Source organism: Osmerus eperlanus, chromosome 23 (assembly GCF_963692335.1).
Source record: "Osmerus eperlanus chromosome 23, fOsmEpe2.1, whole genome shotgun sequence".
Lineage (NCBI taxonomy): Eukaryota > Metazoa > Chordata > Actinopteri > Osmeriformes > Osmeridae > Osmerus > Osmerus eperlanus.
This window is the reverse complement of record NC_085040.1, coordinates 11,322,838-11,336,763: the sequence shown is the minus strand read 5'-3', so window position 1 is coordinate 11,336,763 and position 13,926 is coordinate 11,322,838. Positions and strand designations below refer to the sequence as shown.

At 55.2% G+C, this 13,926-nt stretch overlaps 1 non-coding gene and 1 pseudogene across 1 annotated transcript; both read left to right on the top strand.

Moving 5' to 3' along the window:
• Positions 1-13,435: 13,435 nt before the first annotated feature.
• On the top strand, positions 13,436-13,544 carry LOC134010228 (5S ribosomal RNA; annotated as a pseudogene).
• A 143-nt stretch (positions 13,545-13,687) lies between these two features.
• LOC134010194 (5S ribosomal RNA) lies at positions 13,688-13,806 on the top strand. Its single transcript, XR_009928337.1, has one exon. It is a non-coding gene; the product is annotated as a 5S ribosomal RNA (ribosomal RNA).
• Positions 13,807-13,926: the final 120 nt, after the last annotated feature.

Genomic DNA, 13,926 nt, shown 5'->3' with positions numbered 1-13,926 from the left:
TCGAAGAGCTCCAACAAAAAAACCTTTCACTGATGAAAAGGATTGACAAATTCAAACGGGTAAAAGCCAAGAACATAGGCAATGTCACTCACTAATCTTTCAGCACATACCCAAGATATTACCCCCCAAAAATGTATCTTAATCTTATCGTGATCTAGCAGAGTTGCTACAATAGATTATCTGGGGTGTAAACACAAAGTTGTGTCATCTATATCACAAACCCGTTAAAACAGGATTAGTTAGGCGGTAGTAGTTTATCTCTGTTGCAGAATACTAAAACTATACCACAGCTGTGGATGTTGTAAGGATGGGGACTAATAGCCCTTTCACACTGACCTCAAGTTATGTTCAACAACCTTAGGATTATTTTCAAGAAGTGTCAGACTGTTCACCTTTTGAATGTGAAAGATTACTGTGTGCGCCTTATTTACTGCATAGTAGCAGTACTTTTGGGACTGACAAAAGCACATGCATATTTAATTCACTTCCAAAACTGAGTTAACACTGATGTTCTTCTATGCTAAGTTTTGTGTTATTTAATCAGCTTGCAGAAACACCTAAAAGAATTGTTGATGGAAAGCCAGTTGAGGATGGAAACACTGCAGAGTCACAGCACCAAGCAGGAAAAAAGAGAGAAATGTCGGAGAGCGAAGAAAGGAACAGACGAATGAAAGAGCAAGAGTTCGAAAGACAAAGAGTGCCTGAGACGCAGAGAGAGAGGGAAAGGAGGGAAGAGAAACAGCGGATGCAAAGACAGGCTGGGAGACAAAAGGAGAAGCATAAACCTCTGGACACGGAAAGGGAGGATCTGCGAAGACAACTTGGGAAAGAGAAAGAGAGGCAGCAAGCACAAGAGCGCCAGGAGGAGGAGGAAAGACAAAGAGAAATCAAAAGGGAGAGGGCGGACGCAGGGCAGAAAGACGATCTCAAGAGGGAACTTGAAAGACAGAAAAAGATAGACAGTGCCAAACGGGAGATGGATTCTGCTAGGGAAAAGAAAACACTGGAAAGGGAAGTTGAAAGACACAACGAGCAAGACAGACAGAGAGAGGCAGAACGACTGCAAGAACGGGAGCGACAAGAGAAGGAGAGGGCAGGACAGAACGAAATAGAAAGAGAGAGGGCCAAAAGACAAAAAGAGGACCTTCAGAAGGATATTGAAAAACTTGAAAGAGAAAAAGAATTCCTGAAGAGGGAACTTGAAAAAGAGAGAGAGACAGAGATGAAGCTCAAACAGAAGAGAGAAGAGGAGGAAAAGGAACAGAAAAAGATGGAGCAAGAAATGGAGGCGGCTAGATACAAAGAAGACAGACAGAGGAAAATTGAGAGCTCTGAAGCGAATACAAAACAAAGAGAGACTGAGATAAAGGAAGAACTGCTGAAGAGAGAGAGGAAAGAGATAAGACAGAAAGAAAGGGAGAGAGCAAAGGAGGAGGCTAGACAAAGAGATGACCTGCAAAAAGAAGTTGAAAGACTTAAAAAGAATGCGAGAAAAAGAGAGATAGAAAGTCAACAAGAAAAGGACAGACTGGAGGAAGAAGAGAGACGGAAAGAACTGGAAAAGGAGAGACAGGAGGCCAAACAAAAAGAGGATCTTAAAAAGGAAATTGAAAGACTTAAAGAGATTTCAAGACAAAGAGAGATTGAAAGTCAACAAGGAAAGGAGAGACTAGAGGAAAAGAGACAAAAAGAGATGGACAAAACAAGAGAGGAGACAAGAGAAAAAGAGGCACTTCAGAGGGAACTTGAAAAAAAGAGAGAGACAGAGATGAAGCTCAAACAGAAGGGAGAAGAGGAGGAAAAGGAACTGAAAAAGATGGAGCAAGAAATTGAGGCGGCTAGACAAAACGAAGACAGAAAGAGTGTAACTGAGAGATCTGAAGCGAATACAAGACAAAGAGAGACTGAGATAAAGGAAGAACAGCTGAAGAGAGAGAGGAAAGAGAAAAGACATAAAGAAAGGGAGAGAGCAAAGGAGGAGGCTAGACAAAAAGAGGACCTGGACAGGGAACATGAAAGACCTAAAGAGAATGAGAGACAGAAAGAGGCTGAAAGACAGCAAGAGCAGAAAAGACTAAAGGAGAAGGCAGAGAGACAGAGAGAACTACAAAGAGAGAGAGAGGAGGCTAGACAAAGAGAGGACCTGCAAAAAGAAGTTGAAAGACTTAAACAGAATGCGAGACAAAGAGAGATAGAAAGTCAACAAGAAAAGGACAGACTGGAGGAAGAAGAGAGACGGAAAGAACTGGAAAAGGAGAGACAGGAGGCCAAACAAAAAGAGGATCTTAAGAAGGAAATTGAAAGACTTAAAGAGATTTCAAGACAAAGAGAGATTGAAACTCAACAAGAAAAGGAGAGACTAGAGGAAAAGAGACAAAAAGAGATGGAGAAAACAAGAGAGGAGACAAGAGAAAAAGAGGCACTTCAGAGGGAACTTGAAAAAAAGAGAGAGACAGAAAGAAAGCACAAGCATGAAAGACAGGAAGTGGATCAGAGGCATATAGAACAAGAGAGTGAGGAAGCAAGACGTAAAGGGTTAGAAGAAGGCCTGCCGAAGAAATCCGAAAGACGTCAAGAAAATGAGAGGGGGAGAGACATTGAAAGACTGCAAGTACATGAAAAGTATCCGTTGAGACAGACCGAGTCCCTGCAGCGGGAACTTGAAGATGACACCCCGGAACTTGTCCGATGCACAAAGGCTGCTGGACCGAGGATCGCTGAGCAAGAAATGGAAGATACAAAACCTAGAAAAGAGGTGGAAATATCAGAGGAGAGAGTCAAGGAAGAGAGACAGAGGGAGGTGGGAATAATACGACAAAACGATGAAAACCAGCAGCGAGAGATTCAACAGAAATTGCCAATCGAGGAAGACATGGGTGAGGGAAAAGAAATGAAACAAACTGAGAACGAGAGGGAACAGGAAAGACAACGGCTGGAGACTGAAAGACAAGACGAGGAGCGAAAAAGACAGATGGAAATTCAAATGGAGGACAGGAGGCAAAGAGAGGAGAAGAGGAAAGCTTTAGAGCTGATATGGAGACAAAAAGGAGACAGGAGATGGAAAGAGAAAGAATTGAAGAGACAGAAAGAGCTTGAGAAAAAAGCAGCGGAAGTGCTAAAACAACCCGAGGAGAAAGGCGAAAAAGAGAAATTGAGGGAGGAGGAAGAAAAAGAGAAGGAAAGACTAAGAGAGATGGATAAAATACAGTTGGCCAAGTTGTTCGACATGAAAGAGAAAGCTACAGACAACTATTGGCTCCAAAAAGCATTCGACCTGGGCCTTATCAAGGTATCGAGCGCCATTGAGGCGACAGTGGCAGACGGCGGTAGTTCGGGAGGCTGTGGACTTGGCGTCGGCATGTTGGAGGCGGACGGGAACTGCGGCGGTGAGTCTGGGGCGGGGAGGGTTGGCGGTACTGGTAGTCGAGCGATGTATGGGGCACCGGTACCGTGCTTAGGGGGGATGGCCGCTGGGCCGAGTACCGTGGGAGGGTTTGCCCCGACCACGGAGGGAGCGGCTGGGGTCGCGGCGGCGCTCCCGCGGAGGACACCGACAGGTGGCCTGCGGGCCAGGGGGGATGGTGTGTCCCGTGCGCCGGGGCCGGAGGCTGGCCGATCTGTTGGCGGCGGGGACGGAGGCGGAGTCCCCAGTGCGGCCGGAGGTCCGAGCGGCGAGGGAGGTCTGGGAGGCGGCGGAGCTCCTGGTGGCAGAGCGCCTGGCGGAGGTGTGCCGGGAGACGGCGGTGCCCTTGGCGGCGGCGCGCTTGGCGGCGGCGGAGCCCTTGGCGGCGGAGCGCTTGGCGGCGGCGGAGCGTTTGGCGGCGGAGCGCTTGGCGGCGGAGGATTGCAGGCTGGCGGCGGAGCGCTTGGCGGAGGAGCGTTTGGCGGCGGTGGAGTGCCGGCTGGCGGCGGAGCGCCGGGAGGTGGCGGAGCGCCGGGCGGAGGCGGAGCGCCGGGCGGAGGCGGAGGAGAGCCGGGCGGAGGGGCGCCGGGCGGAGGAGCACCGGGCGGAGGAGCGCCGGGCGGCGGTGGAGGGCCGGCTGGCGGCGGTGGTGGCGCCTCTGGTGGCGGGAGGCCGGGGGGACGCCCACAGACGGGGATGAAGAACTCTCTCCGGTTCTCATGGAGGGACCCGGAGGTGGCGAGGCTGTCGCGAGAGGCGTTCACCCGGCAGGTGGTGATCGCCATTTTAAAACTGACGCCGGCGGAGGTCCTGTGTCTGCAGGACAATGTACAGGAGAGGGGGTTCGACGTCACCCTAAAGACGGCGGCGATTGCGGCGTCCGTGCTGGGGTTGGTGCGGGCCCAGAGGGCAGTGGTGCCCCTGGGCTCGTATGAGGTGGTGGACCTGGACCGGCAAAATTTCCGGGTGGTGACGGTCCATTTGTATAATGGCAACGTGCCGGAGCAGGCGGTGGCGGCCTTTCTTGGCCGCTATGGGGACGTCAAGTCAGGGGCCCGGTACGTCCTGGACTCATTGGGGTACTGGACGGGGCGGCGCCAGTACCAGATGCTGCTGGGTGAGGACGGGGCGGGGATGGACGGGCTGCAGCACCCCCCGGCCTATTTTTCCATCGGGAGTGACAGGGGCTATTTGTTCTACGCTCGCCAGCCCCCTTGCTGCAGGCGGTGTCGCCGGGTGGGGCACACGGAGGTGACGTGTGGGGGGCCCCGCTGCGGTGTGTGTGGTGAGGAGGGGCACGTGGCACGGAACTGCCACGTGCCAAAGACCTGCCACCGCTGTGGTGCGGCGGGGCACCTGATGAGGTCGTGCCCTGCCCGGGAGAGGAGTTATGCGGGTGCCGCAGCGAGGGAGGCTGGTGCCCCTGTCACCCCAGGCGCCGCCCCTGGTGCCCCGGGCGGGGCCCCTGACGCCCCGCCGGAGGGTCCGGCGGAGGGGCCGCCGGAGGGTCCGGATGGAGCCCCCGTTGCCCGGGTCGTTCCGGAGACGGCGGTGGAGAGGGAGGAGGCGGCGGACGAGGAGGTCACCGCGTCCTCTCCGGATGGAGAGGTCACTGCGGAGGGGTTGCGGCGGATGACGCAGGTCCTGGACATTTTGACGGCGCAGGCGGAGGTGGCCCTGGAGGCGGGGCGGTTGAGGCTAGGGTCGGGTGGCGGGGAGGAGGGGTTGGAAAGGGCTGGTGGTGGCGGAGCGAGCCCGGATGGGCTCGTACGGCTGCAGCTGGCCCTGGACGACATTGATGGTGGGGGGGTGGGGGGTTCGAGGAACCCCCGCAGGAAGGCGAGTGTGCTGACGGAGGGGGAGCCGGGTGTGTCAGGGGGGGCGGGGAGTAAGAGGGGGAAGGGGAAGAAGGGTAGACGAGGCGGGGAGGGGGGGAAAGGGCGGACTCTGCCCAGTTCAATGCCCGACACCCCGGTGGAGTTAGGTGGGGGGTTCATAGAGGGCGAGGTGGGGGTGGGGGAGCCAAACCCGGTTCCGGCCTCCTGGGGGGAAAGGATGGAGACGGAGGAGGGGGAGGGGAGTGGGAGTGGGAGTGGGAGTGGGGTGGGGGAGGATTTGTATGGTTAGGATGTGTGGGTTTTGGTGGTTTTTGTTCTTTTATTTCTGTATAATGTCTTTCACTGTTTGCACTTTTAATTTGCGGGGATTGAGGGACAGGGTGAAGAGGGCGGCTGTTTTCTCTTTTTTGGGGGGTTTGAATTTCACTGTGTGTTTTGTACAGGAGGTGCATTTAAGGGATAGGGGTGATGTGGTGGGGTTTACGAGGGAATGGGGAAGGGGGGGGTCTGTGTGGAGTGTGGGGGGGGTGCACTCATCGGGGGTGGGGATTTTGTTTGGGGGCGGTGGGGTTCGGGTGGAGGGGTCTTTCATGGTATCACAGGGGAGGGCCATGGGGGCGGATATTTGTGTGGGGGAAATGAAAATGCGGGTGATTTGTGTGTATGGGCCACAGGGGAGGGTGGCGAGGGGGGAGTTGGTGGAGTGTGTGGCCCCTCACTGTGCTACAAACAGGGTGTTGGTGGTAGGGGGGGATTTCAATGTGGAGTTAGGGGGCACGGGTGAGGTAAGTGTAGCGGCGTGGAGGGTTTTGTTTAGCGGGCATAGTTTGGTGGATGGGGGGAGGCGCACTACCCCTCATTTGGATGGGCCCACGTGGCGTAATTCCCGTGGGGTCCAGAAGCGTTTAGACTACGTTTTCTTGCCTCGGTCTTTGGGACCGGTGTCAGGCCGGGTGCTCCCTGTATTCTTCTCGGACCATGATGGGGTCCTCTTGACGGTGCGGGCTCGGGTGCCGGTCTTTGGCCGGGGGTACTGGCGCCTCAACCTGGGGGTCTTGGAAGAGCGGGAGTTTTGCGACTCCGTGGCCCACTTCTATCAGGGCCTCGTGGGCCTTAAGCCCTTCTACGCGGGGGTGGTCGAGTGGTGGGAGACTGTTAAGGGCCGACTGAGGGACTTTATCCAGGGGCACTGCAGGAGGCAGGCGAAGGCTTTGAGGGCGGAGATTGCACGGCTGCAGCACCAACTTGAGCTGGAGCATTCCTTGGGCAACCTGGGAGTGTCCCCCGACTTGCAGCGGTGTGCCGCTCTCAAGGTCCGTTTGAGGGTCATCCACGAGCGTCGTGCTCGCGCCTACCTCTTGAGGGCGCGTCAGGATTTCTTGGAAGAGAATGAGACGTGCTCGGCCTCTTTCTTCGCCTCGGTCAAAGCGGCGAAGAGGAGGTCAGTGTTCGCGGGGGTGAGGGACCTCCAGGGCCACGTGGCAGCGGAGCCTGCCCGTATGGTGGAGGCCGCCACCGACTATTACCGCGTTTTGTTTAGTGCTAGGGAGGTAGATGAGGGTTATGGCGAGGTCTTCCTTAGAGCGTTGACCCGGCGGGCGCCTCCAGAGGTGGCGGCGGCCATGGAGGCTCCGTTGTCCCTTGGGGAGCTGGAGGGAGCACTGAGGCGCATGGGCCGGTGGAAGGTGCCGGGCCTCGATGGGCTGCCGGCCGAGTTCTATCTCAAGTTTTGGGATGTGATCGGGCCGGCGGTCCTCGAGGTCCTCACCGAGGTCCTCGGCACGGCGACCCTGGGAGGGTCGATGGCCGACGGGGTGCTGTCCCTCCTGTCGAAGGGAGGGGACGGCACCGACCTGGGGAACTGGCGGCCATTGACCATGCTGTGCGTGGACTACAAGCTGTTGGCTAAGGTCTTGGCGGACCGGCTGCGCACAGCACTCCCGGTCGTCGTGCACGAGGACCAGACCTGTGGCGTAGGGGGCCGGTCCGTGCGCTGGAATCTCCAGCTGCTCCGGGACGTCATAGCCTGGGCCGGGGACCGCGAGCTGCCTCTGATGGTAGCCGGCCTCGACCAGGCAAAGGCGTTCGATAGGGTCCACAGAGGTTTTTTGTTTAAGGTGTTAGAGAGGCTAGGGATAGGGCACGTGTTCATCGGGTGGCTGAGTACTCTGTACTCGGCCGTGGGGTGCACGGTTTCTATCAATGGGCACTTGGGGCAGAGGTTTGACTTGGTCTCAGGGGTTAGGCAGGGGTGCCCGCTCTCACCCTTGCTGTTTATCCTTTACATGGAGCCCCTGGCGGCGGTCATTCGGGCCGACCCCGGTGTTGATGGGATACTGGTACCAGGTAGCGGGGGCCTACGGGTCAAGATGACTCAGTACGCAGACGACACCACTCTGCTGCTGGGGAGCGACGCTAGCCTGATCCGTGCCTTGGAGACCTTCCAAGACTTCGCGAAGGCCTCTGGTGCGGTGCTCAACCTCACCAAGTCGTCGGTGAAGTTCTTTGGGCGCTGGAGGGGAAGGACGGATGTACCAGGGGGGCTGGCTCACTGTGCAGGGCCCCTGCGGATCTTGGGGGTGCATTTTCAGGCAGCCCAGTGCGCCACGGCCAACTGGACCAGGCGCCTAAACGCGGTTGAGCGGAAGTTGTCCCTGTGGAAGGCCAGGACTTTGACATTCGTGGGGAAAGTACTGGTTCTGAAGATGGAGGTGTTGCCGACTCTCCTCTTCCTGGCTTACGTGTATCCCATGCCGGCCGGCATGCGGCGGCCCTTGACGCGGCTCGTGTTTCGCTTCCTCTGGGGGGGGAGATACGAGATCGTGTCGAGGGTCCGCATGCTGGCCCCCGTGAGTCAGGGGGGGAGGGACGTGCCGCACTTCCCGCTGAAGCTTGACTGCGTGTTCGTTTGTTTTCTTTTGGGAGAGTTGTCCAGTCCGGTGCTGCACCCTTCTGGGCACTTCCTACGTTTTTTCTTTTCTTATCAGGCGAGGCACCTGATAGAGTGGTCCAACCTGGGCCCCCGGGCGGAGCAGCTGCCGTGGCACTTTGGCCAAGCGGCCAAATGGATGAAGCTGCACCCTGCGGCCAGGGACCCGGTACTGGGCCTGTGTCAGAGGGCCCTGTATGCCGAGTTGGTGCAGGGAGTCTGTGCGCCGGCCGTGGTGGGGATACCCGCCACGGTCTGGTCGTCGGTGCAACTGCCCGGTCTTGACAACGGTCTCAAGGACCTGAATTGGCTGTGCCTCCACAAGGGCCTGCCGGTGCGTGAGATCATGCACCGGCACGGCCTGGCACGGACCTCGGTGTGCCCGCGGGCCGCCTGTAGCGGTGACGAGTCCATAAGACACGTCATGTGGGACTGTCCTTTTGCGGGGGTAGTGTGGGCGAGGGCGGGGGTTTTGTTGGGCAGGGTGGTCACAGGGTTTAGGCTCACATGGGTGAGGGTGGAGAGGGGTGTGGGGTGGTCAGGGGGGCGGCGTAATCGCTTCCTCCTGTGGCTGATCATCAGCCTTTTTAAACGGGTGTTGTGGCAGGCGAGGAAGGAGTGGGTGCAGAGAGGGGTGGACTGGGGGGTGGAGGGGTGTGTTAGGAGGGTGGAGGATAGTTTGCGGGTGAGGGTGGGGGTGGATGTTAGGAGGTGGGGGATGCACGCGGCCAGAGAGAGGTGGAAGGGGGGTCTTGGCCTCCTGTGAGGGGCGGGGGGTTTGTTTTGGGTGGTGTTGTTTTTGGTGTGGGAGGGTCACCCTGTCTGTGTTTTTTGTGGTTTTCTGGGATTGGGCCCTGAGCGTGGTCTTTTGACCAGTGATGTCCTGAGTGTGTCCCTGTATACCCTGCCCCTGTGTGTAGCCCCGGGTTTGGTGTATTGCCCCTACGGGGGGTTTGGTGTGGGTTTTGTGGTTTTTGTTTTCTGTTATTCCTGTTATTTGGTTTATTTAATGATTTGTTGTGTGTGTGAAGGGGGCTGGGGGTGTGGGGTTTGGGCCGGGCGAGGGTTTTCTGATGGGGGCTAGGAGGTGTGTATTGGGGTTTGTGCGGACAGTGTCGGTTGGGTGAGTGGGGTCTAGGCCCCACGCCTTTATTGTGTTGTGTCAGGTGTGAATAAAACTTTTAAAACTAAAAAGTCTGCGTTGTCAATTACGGCGGTCGAATTAGGTAGGCGTCATTGGGCTCTCTCAACTTGACGAGGTTTGATCCACGCCTCCAACATCTCCCCTGAGTCTAATGACGCCTTTACGATTCGACGATTGGCGATCCCTCTCGGCGGGAGAATTGGCCTGGCGTCAGAGAAAACCGCGGTCGGACCCTTCTGCCAAGTTTGCAGGTAGGACGGCCTCGGCGAGCAGACGGGGCGACATGACGTCTGGCGTCAGAGAAAACCGCGGCCGGACCTCTCTCACCACTTAATTTTTTTTTTTGGGTCCAACCAGAGAAAACCGCGGCCGGACCTCTCACCCCTTTTTTTTTTGTTTTTTTGTTTTTTGTTTTTTGTTTTGTCCAACCAGAGAACCAGAGAAAACCGCCGTCGGACCCTTCTGCCAAGTTGCAAGCAGACGGGCCACGTGACGTCTGGCTTCAGAGAAACCGCGGTCGGACCCGTCTGCCGAGCGGCCGTGCGGCTGCGGCCCCCCTTTGGAATCAGACTGGCCACGTCGACCTAGATTAAATTGATAAGGTCGGAACGAAGGGAGACAGATGAAATCGACGCCTCTCTCCGACCTCGTCTCGTCCACTTTATTTATGTATTTTATTTTATATTATTTTATTTCAATTTTATTTTTTATTTTTTTTTATTTTTGTCCAACCGCGCGCGCCGCCTTTTACGATTCGACGATTCTTGATCGCTCTTTGGCGGTCGAATTAGGGAGGCGTCCTTAGAATAATTTGTCCATGCAATCACGTAAGCTGTAGACAAGTGCTACTAACACACATTCCGTGGGGGTCAGGACAGCTTCTGTCTAGGGTAACGCAGCTATGGCTCGGGATTTCAGTGCGCTGCAAGTTCTAAACGTCTAATTCGACGTTGATACGATTTGACGACCGTGGGACACGAGCGGCGAGACGCGCGACGGACAAGTTGGCGGCGATAAGAGAGGTCTGGGATATGTGGGTAGAGAGATTACCACGCCTCTACGACCCAGGGCCCGAAGTGACCGTGGACGAACAACTGCTCGCGTTCAGAGGACGGTGTCCTTTCAAGCAGTACATGCCAAGCAAACCGGCGAAATACGGCATCAAGTCGTGGGTGGCGTGCGATGCAAAATCAAGCTACGCTTGGAAGATGCAAGTCTACACCGGGAAGCAGATGGACGGAGTCCCGGAGAGGAACCAGGGGATGCGCGTCGTGCTCGACGTGACAGAGGGCCTGAAGGATCGCAATGTGACGTGTGACAATTTCTTCACCTCTAACGAACTCGGACGAGAGCTCATGGCGACGAGAAACATGACCGTGGTTGGCACCGTGCGAAAGAACAGGGCCGAGCTGCCGTCCGAGCTGCTGACGACGAAGACGCGAGTCTTCGGAGTCGACAATCTGGATAAGGTCATCACGGCCTACAGCTGTAAAAGGAAGACGGCCCGCTGGCCCCTCGTCATCTTCAGCAACATCGTTGACGTCTCCTCCTACAACGCCTTTGTGATATGGAGAGAGGTCAACCCCAACTGGATGCCGCGTAAGCGCAACAAGAGAAGGTTTTTCCTCGAGCAACTCGGAAGGGCCCTCGTGACTCCGCTGATCGAAAGAAGACGATGTCTGCCCCGCACTGGAGCTGCTGCCGCGGTTGTGAAAGATCTACGGATGGCCAGCTGTCGCGATCCGCCTCCTCAACGGCGACCCGGAGAGGATGGCGCAGCGGCAGCGGCAGCAGCCGCCACCGCCGCCTCCTCATCGGCAGGACCGACGTCGCCGGTCCCTGCCAGTAAGAGGAAGAGATGTCAAGTCTGCCCGGTGAAGAAGGACCGTAAAACGTTCACCGTTTGTCGCGGGTGTAAGAGGCCTGTCTGCAAATCCTGTTCGCATGTATACTGCCCCACATGCCCCACCGAGCTGGGCTTCGGCCAAGGAGAGGTTCCCGTTGACCCTGGACGACCCGCGGGAGTGTGTGCAGAAGACTGAACAACTCAGTCGAGTGCAGAAGAGGGCTTTGCTCAAGCCACAGCGCTGCTAACGCTACTACCAACACATGCATGGGATGTATAGATGATGTATCAGGACGGCGGGCTGGAGGTTTTACCCCTAGTGCTGTCTGCGGGTCGTTGTGAAGCACGGTGTCATGCGTGGTGTGACAACTTTTCATGATACAAAAATAAAGTGAAACATTTGTTTTTATTCCTCGCGTTGTCTTCCTAGTCTATGACGCCACTCTCGTGCCGTTTCGGGGTCGTGGTGAAGCAAACTGACGTTGTGACAACTTTTTCATAATAAAAAAAATAAAAATAAAGTGAACCCTTTTATTTCTAGCCTTGTCTGCCTAGCCTATTAGTACACTCTCGCGCTGTATCCTAGTCTGCGCTGTGACTCACCATACCTAGTCTTTTACGCCACCCTCGTGCTGACAACCTTTTGTAATACAAAAATAGTGAAGTGAAACATTATCCGTCTAAATAAAAATGAAGTCATATTTGCCCTGACTGTGAAGCGAACCCAGGCCACGGAGCTGAAAGCCCCACAGTCTTGCCACTAGACCACCAGAGAGATACTTGTTTATTGCGCTGTCTCTGCCTTTTTGTTAGACACGGCAACATCTGTGTTGTCTATTACGAGACCCCGCACTGTCTCCGGTTCCTTGTGACCCACAGCGGTCTTCTGCGTAATATACAACGCTGTGGGTCACAACGACCCCCCGAGACAGCGCGAAGGTGGCGTAATTTACAACGCTGTGGGTCACAACGACCCCCGAGACAGCGCGAAGGTGGCGTAATATGCAACGCTGTGGGTCACAATGACCCCCGAGACAGCGCGAAGGTGGCATAATATGCAACGCTGTGGGTCACAATGACCCCCGAGACAGCGCGAAGGGGGGGGGGGGGGGCGTAATATACAACGCTGTGGGTCACAACGACCCCCGAGACAGCGCGAAGGTGGCGTAATATGCAACGCTGTGGGTCACAATGACCCCCGAGACAGCGCGAAGGTGGCATAATATGCAACGCTGTGGGTCACAACGACCCCCGAGACAGCGCGAAGGGGGGGGGGGGGGGGGGCGTAATATACAACGCTGTGGGTCACAACGACCCCCGAGACAGCGCGAAGGTGGCGTAATATGCAACGCTGTGGGTCACAATGACCCCCGAGACAGCGCGAAGGTGGCATAATATGCAACGCTGTGGGTCACAACGACCCCCGAGACAGCGCGAAGGGGGGGGGGGGGGGGGGGGCGTAATATACAACGCTGTGGGTCACAACGACCCCCGAGACAGCGCGAAGGTGGCGTAATATGCAACGCTGTGGGTCACAATGACCCCCGAGACAGCGCGAAGGTGGCATAATATGCAACGCTGTGGGTCACAACGACCCCCGAGACAGCGCGAAGGTGGCGTAATAGACAACGCTGTGGGTCACAATGACCCGGAGACAGCGCGAAGGATAAGTTCAGGCTGCATAGACAATGAGGAGAGCGTGAGGGTTAAAAAAGGATGTGGGACTGATGTACAAGTATGGACATGGGGACTTTGAGAAGGTATTTTTGAAGGATTGTAGATTCATAGAGAAGGAAGAGGGGGGGGGCTTGGTGTTTAGGTTTTGAGTGTTCTTTTGGTGGTTGTTTTTTTTTGCTGTTTGTTTTCAGTTTATGGTTGTATTGAGAGAGATTGTTAAAGCAGGAATTTAACAGGTGATCAAGCTGGTAATTTGTACATGGTGTTCTGAGCTGTGCTATATATTTATATATATATTGTGTAAGCTGAAGTGTAAGCAAATATTGTAGATGTATTTTAATAATAAAGAGAAAAAAAAAAAAACGCCCGATCTCGTCCGATCTCGGAAGCTAAGCAGGGTTGGGCCTGGTTAGTACTTGGATGGGAGACCGCCTGGGAATACCAGGTGCTGTATGCTCTTTTGCTCACTTGCAATATGCACAAGTAGTCCTTCATGAAAGGGGCTGGAAGCTGCTTTCATTTTGCAGAGAGAGACCACCTTGGATTGTCAAATACCAAATCTGGATATGAATAAGTAGCCTATGGTTGTCAACTTATTTTGTACGGCCAAACCAGCATGGCAAAGCCCGATCTCGGAAGCTAAGCAGGGTTGGGCCTGGTTAGTACTTGGATGGGAGACCGCCTGGGAATACCAGGTGCTGTATGCTCTTTTGCTCACTTGCAATATGCACAAGTAGTCCTTCATGAAAGGGGCTGGAAGCTGCTTTCATTTTGCCGAGAGAGAGACCACCTTGGATTGTCAAATACCAAATCTGGATATGAATAAGTAGCCTATGGTTGTCAACTTTTTTTGTACGGCCAAACCAGCATGGCAACGCCCGATCTCGTCCGATCTCGGAAGCTAAGCAGGGTTGGGCCTGGTTAGTACTTGGATGGGAGACCGCCTGGGAATACCAGGTGCTGTATGCTCTTTTGCTCACTTGCAATATGCACAAGTAGTCCTTCATGAAAGGGGCTGGGAAGCTGCTTTCATTTTGCCGAGAGAGAGAGAGAGAGAGAGAGAGAGAGAGAGAGAGAGAGGAGAGAGAG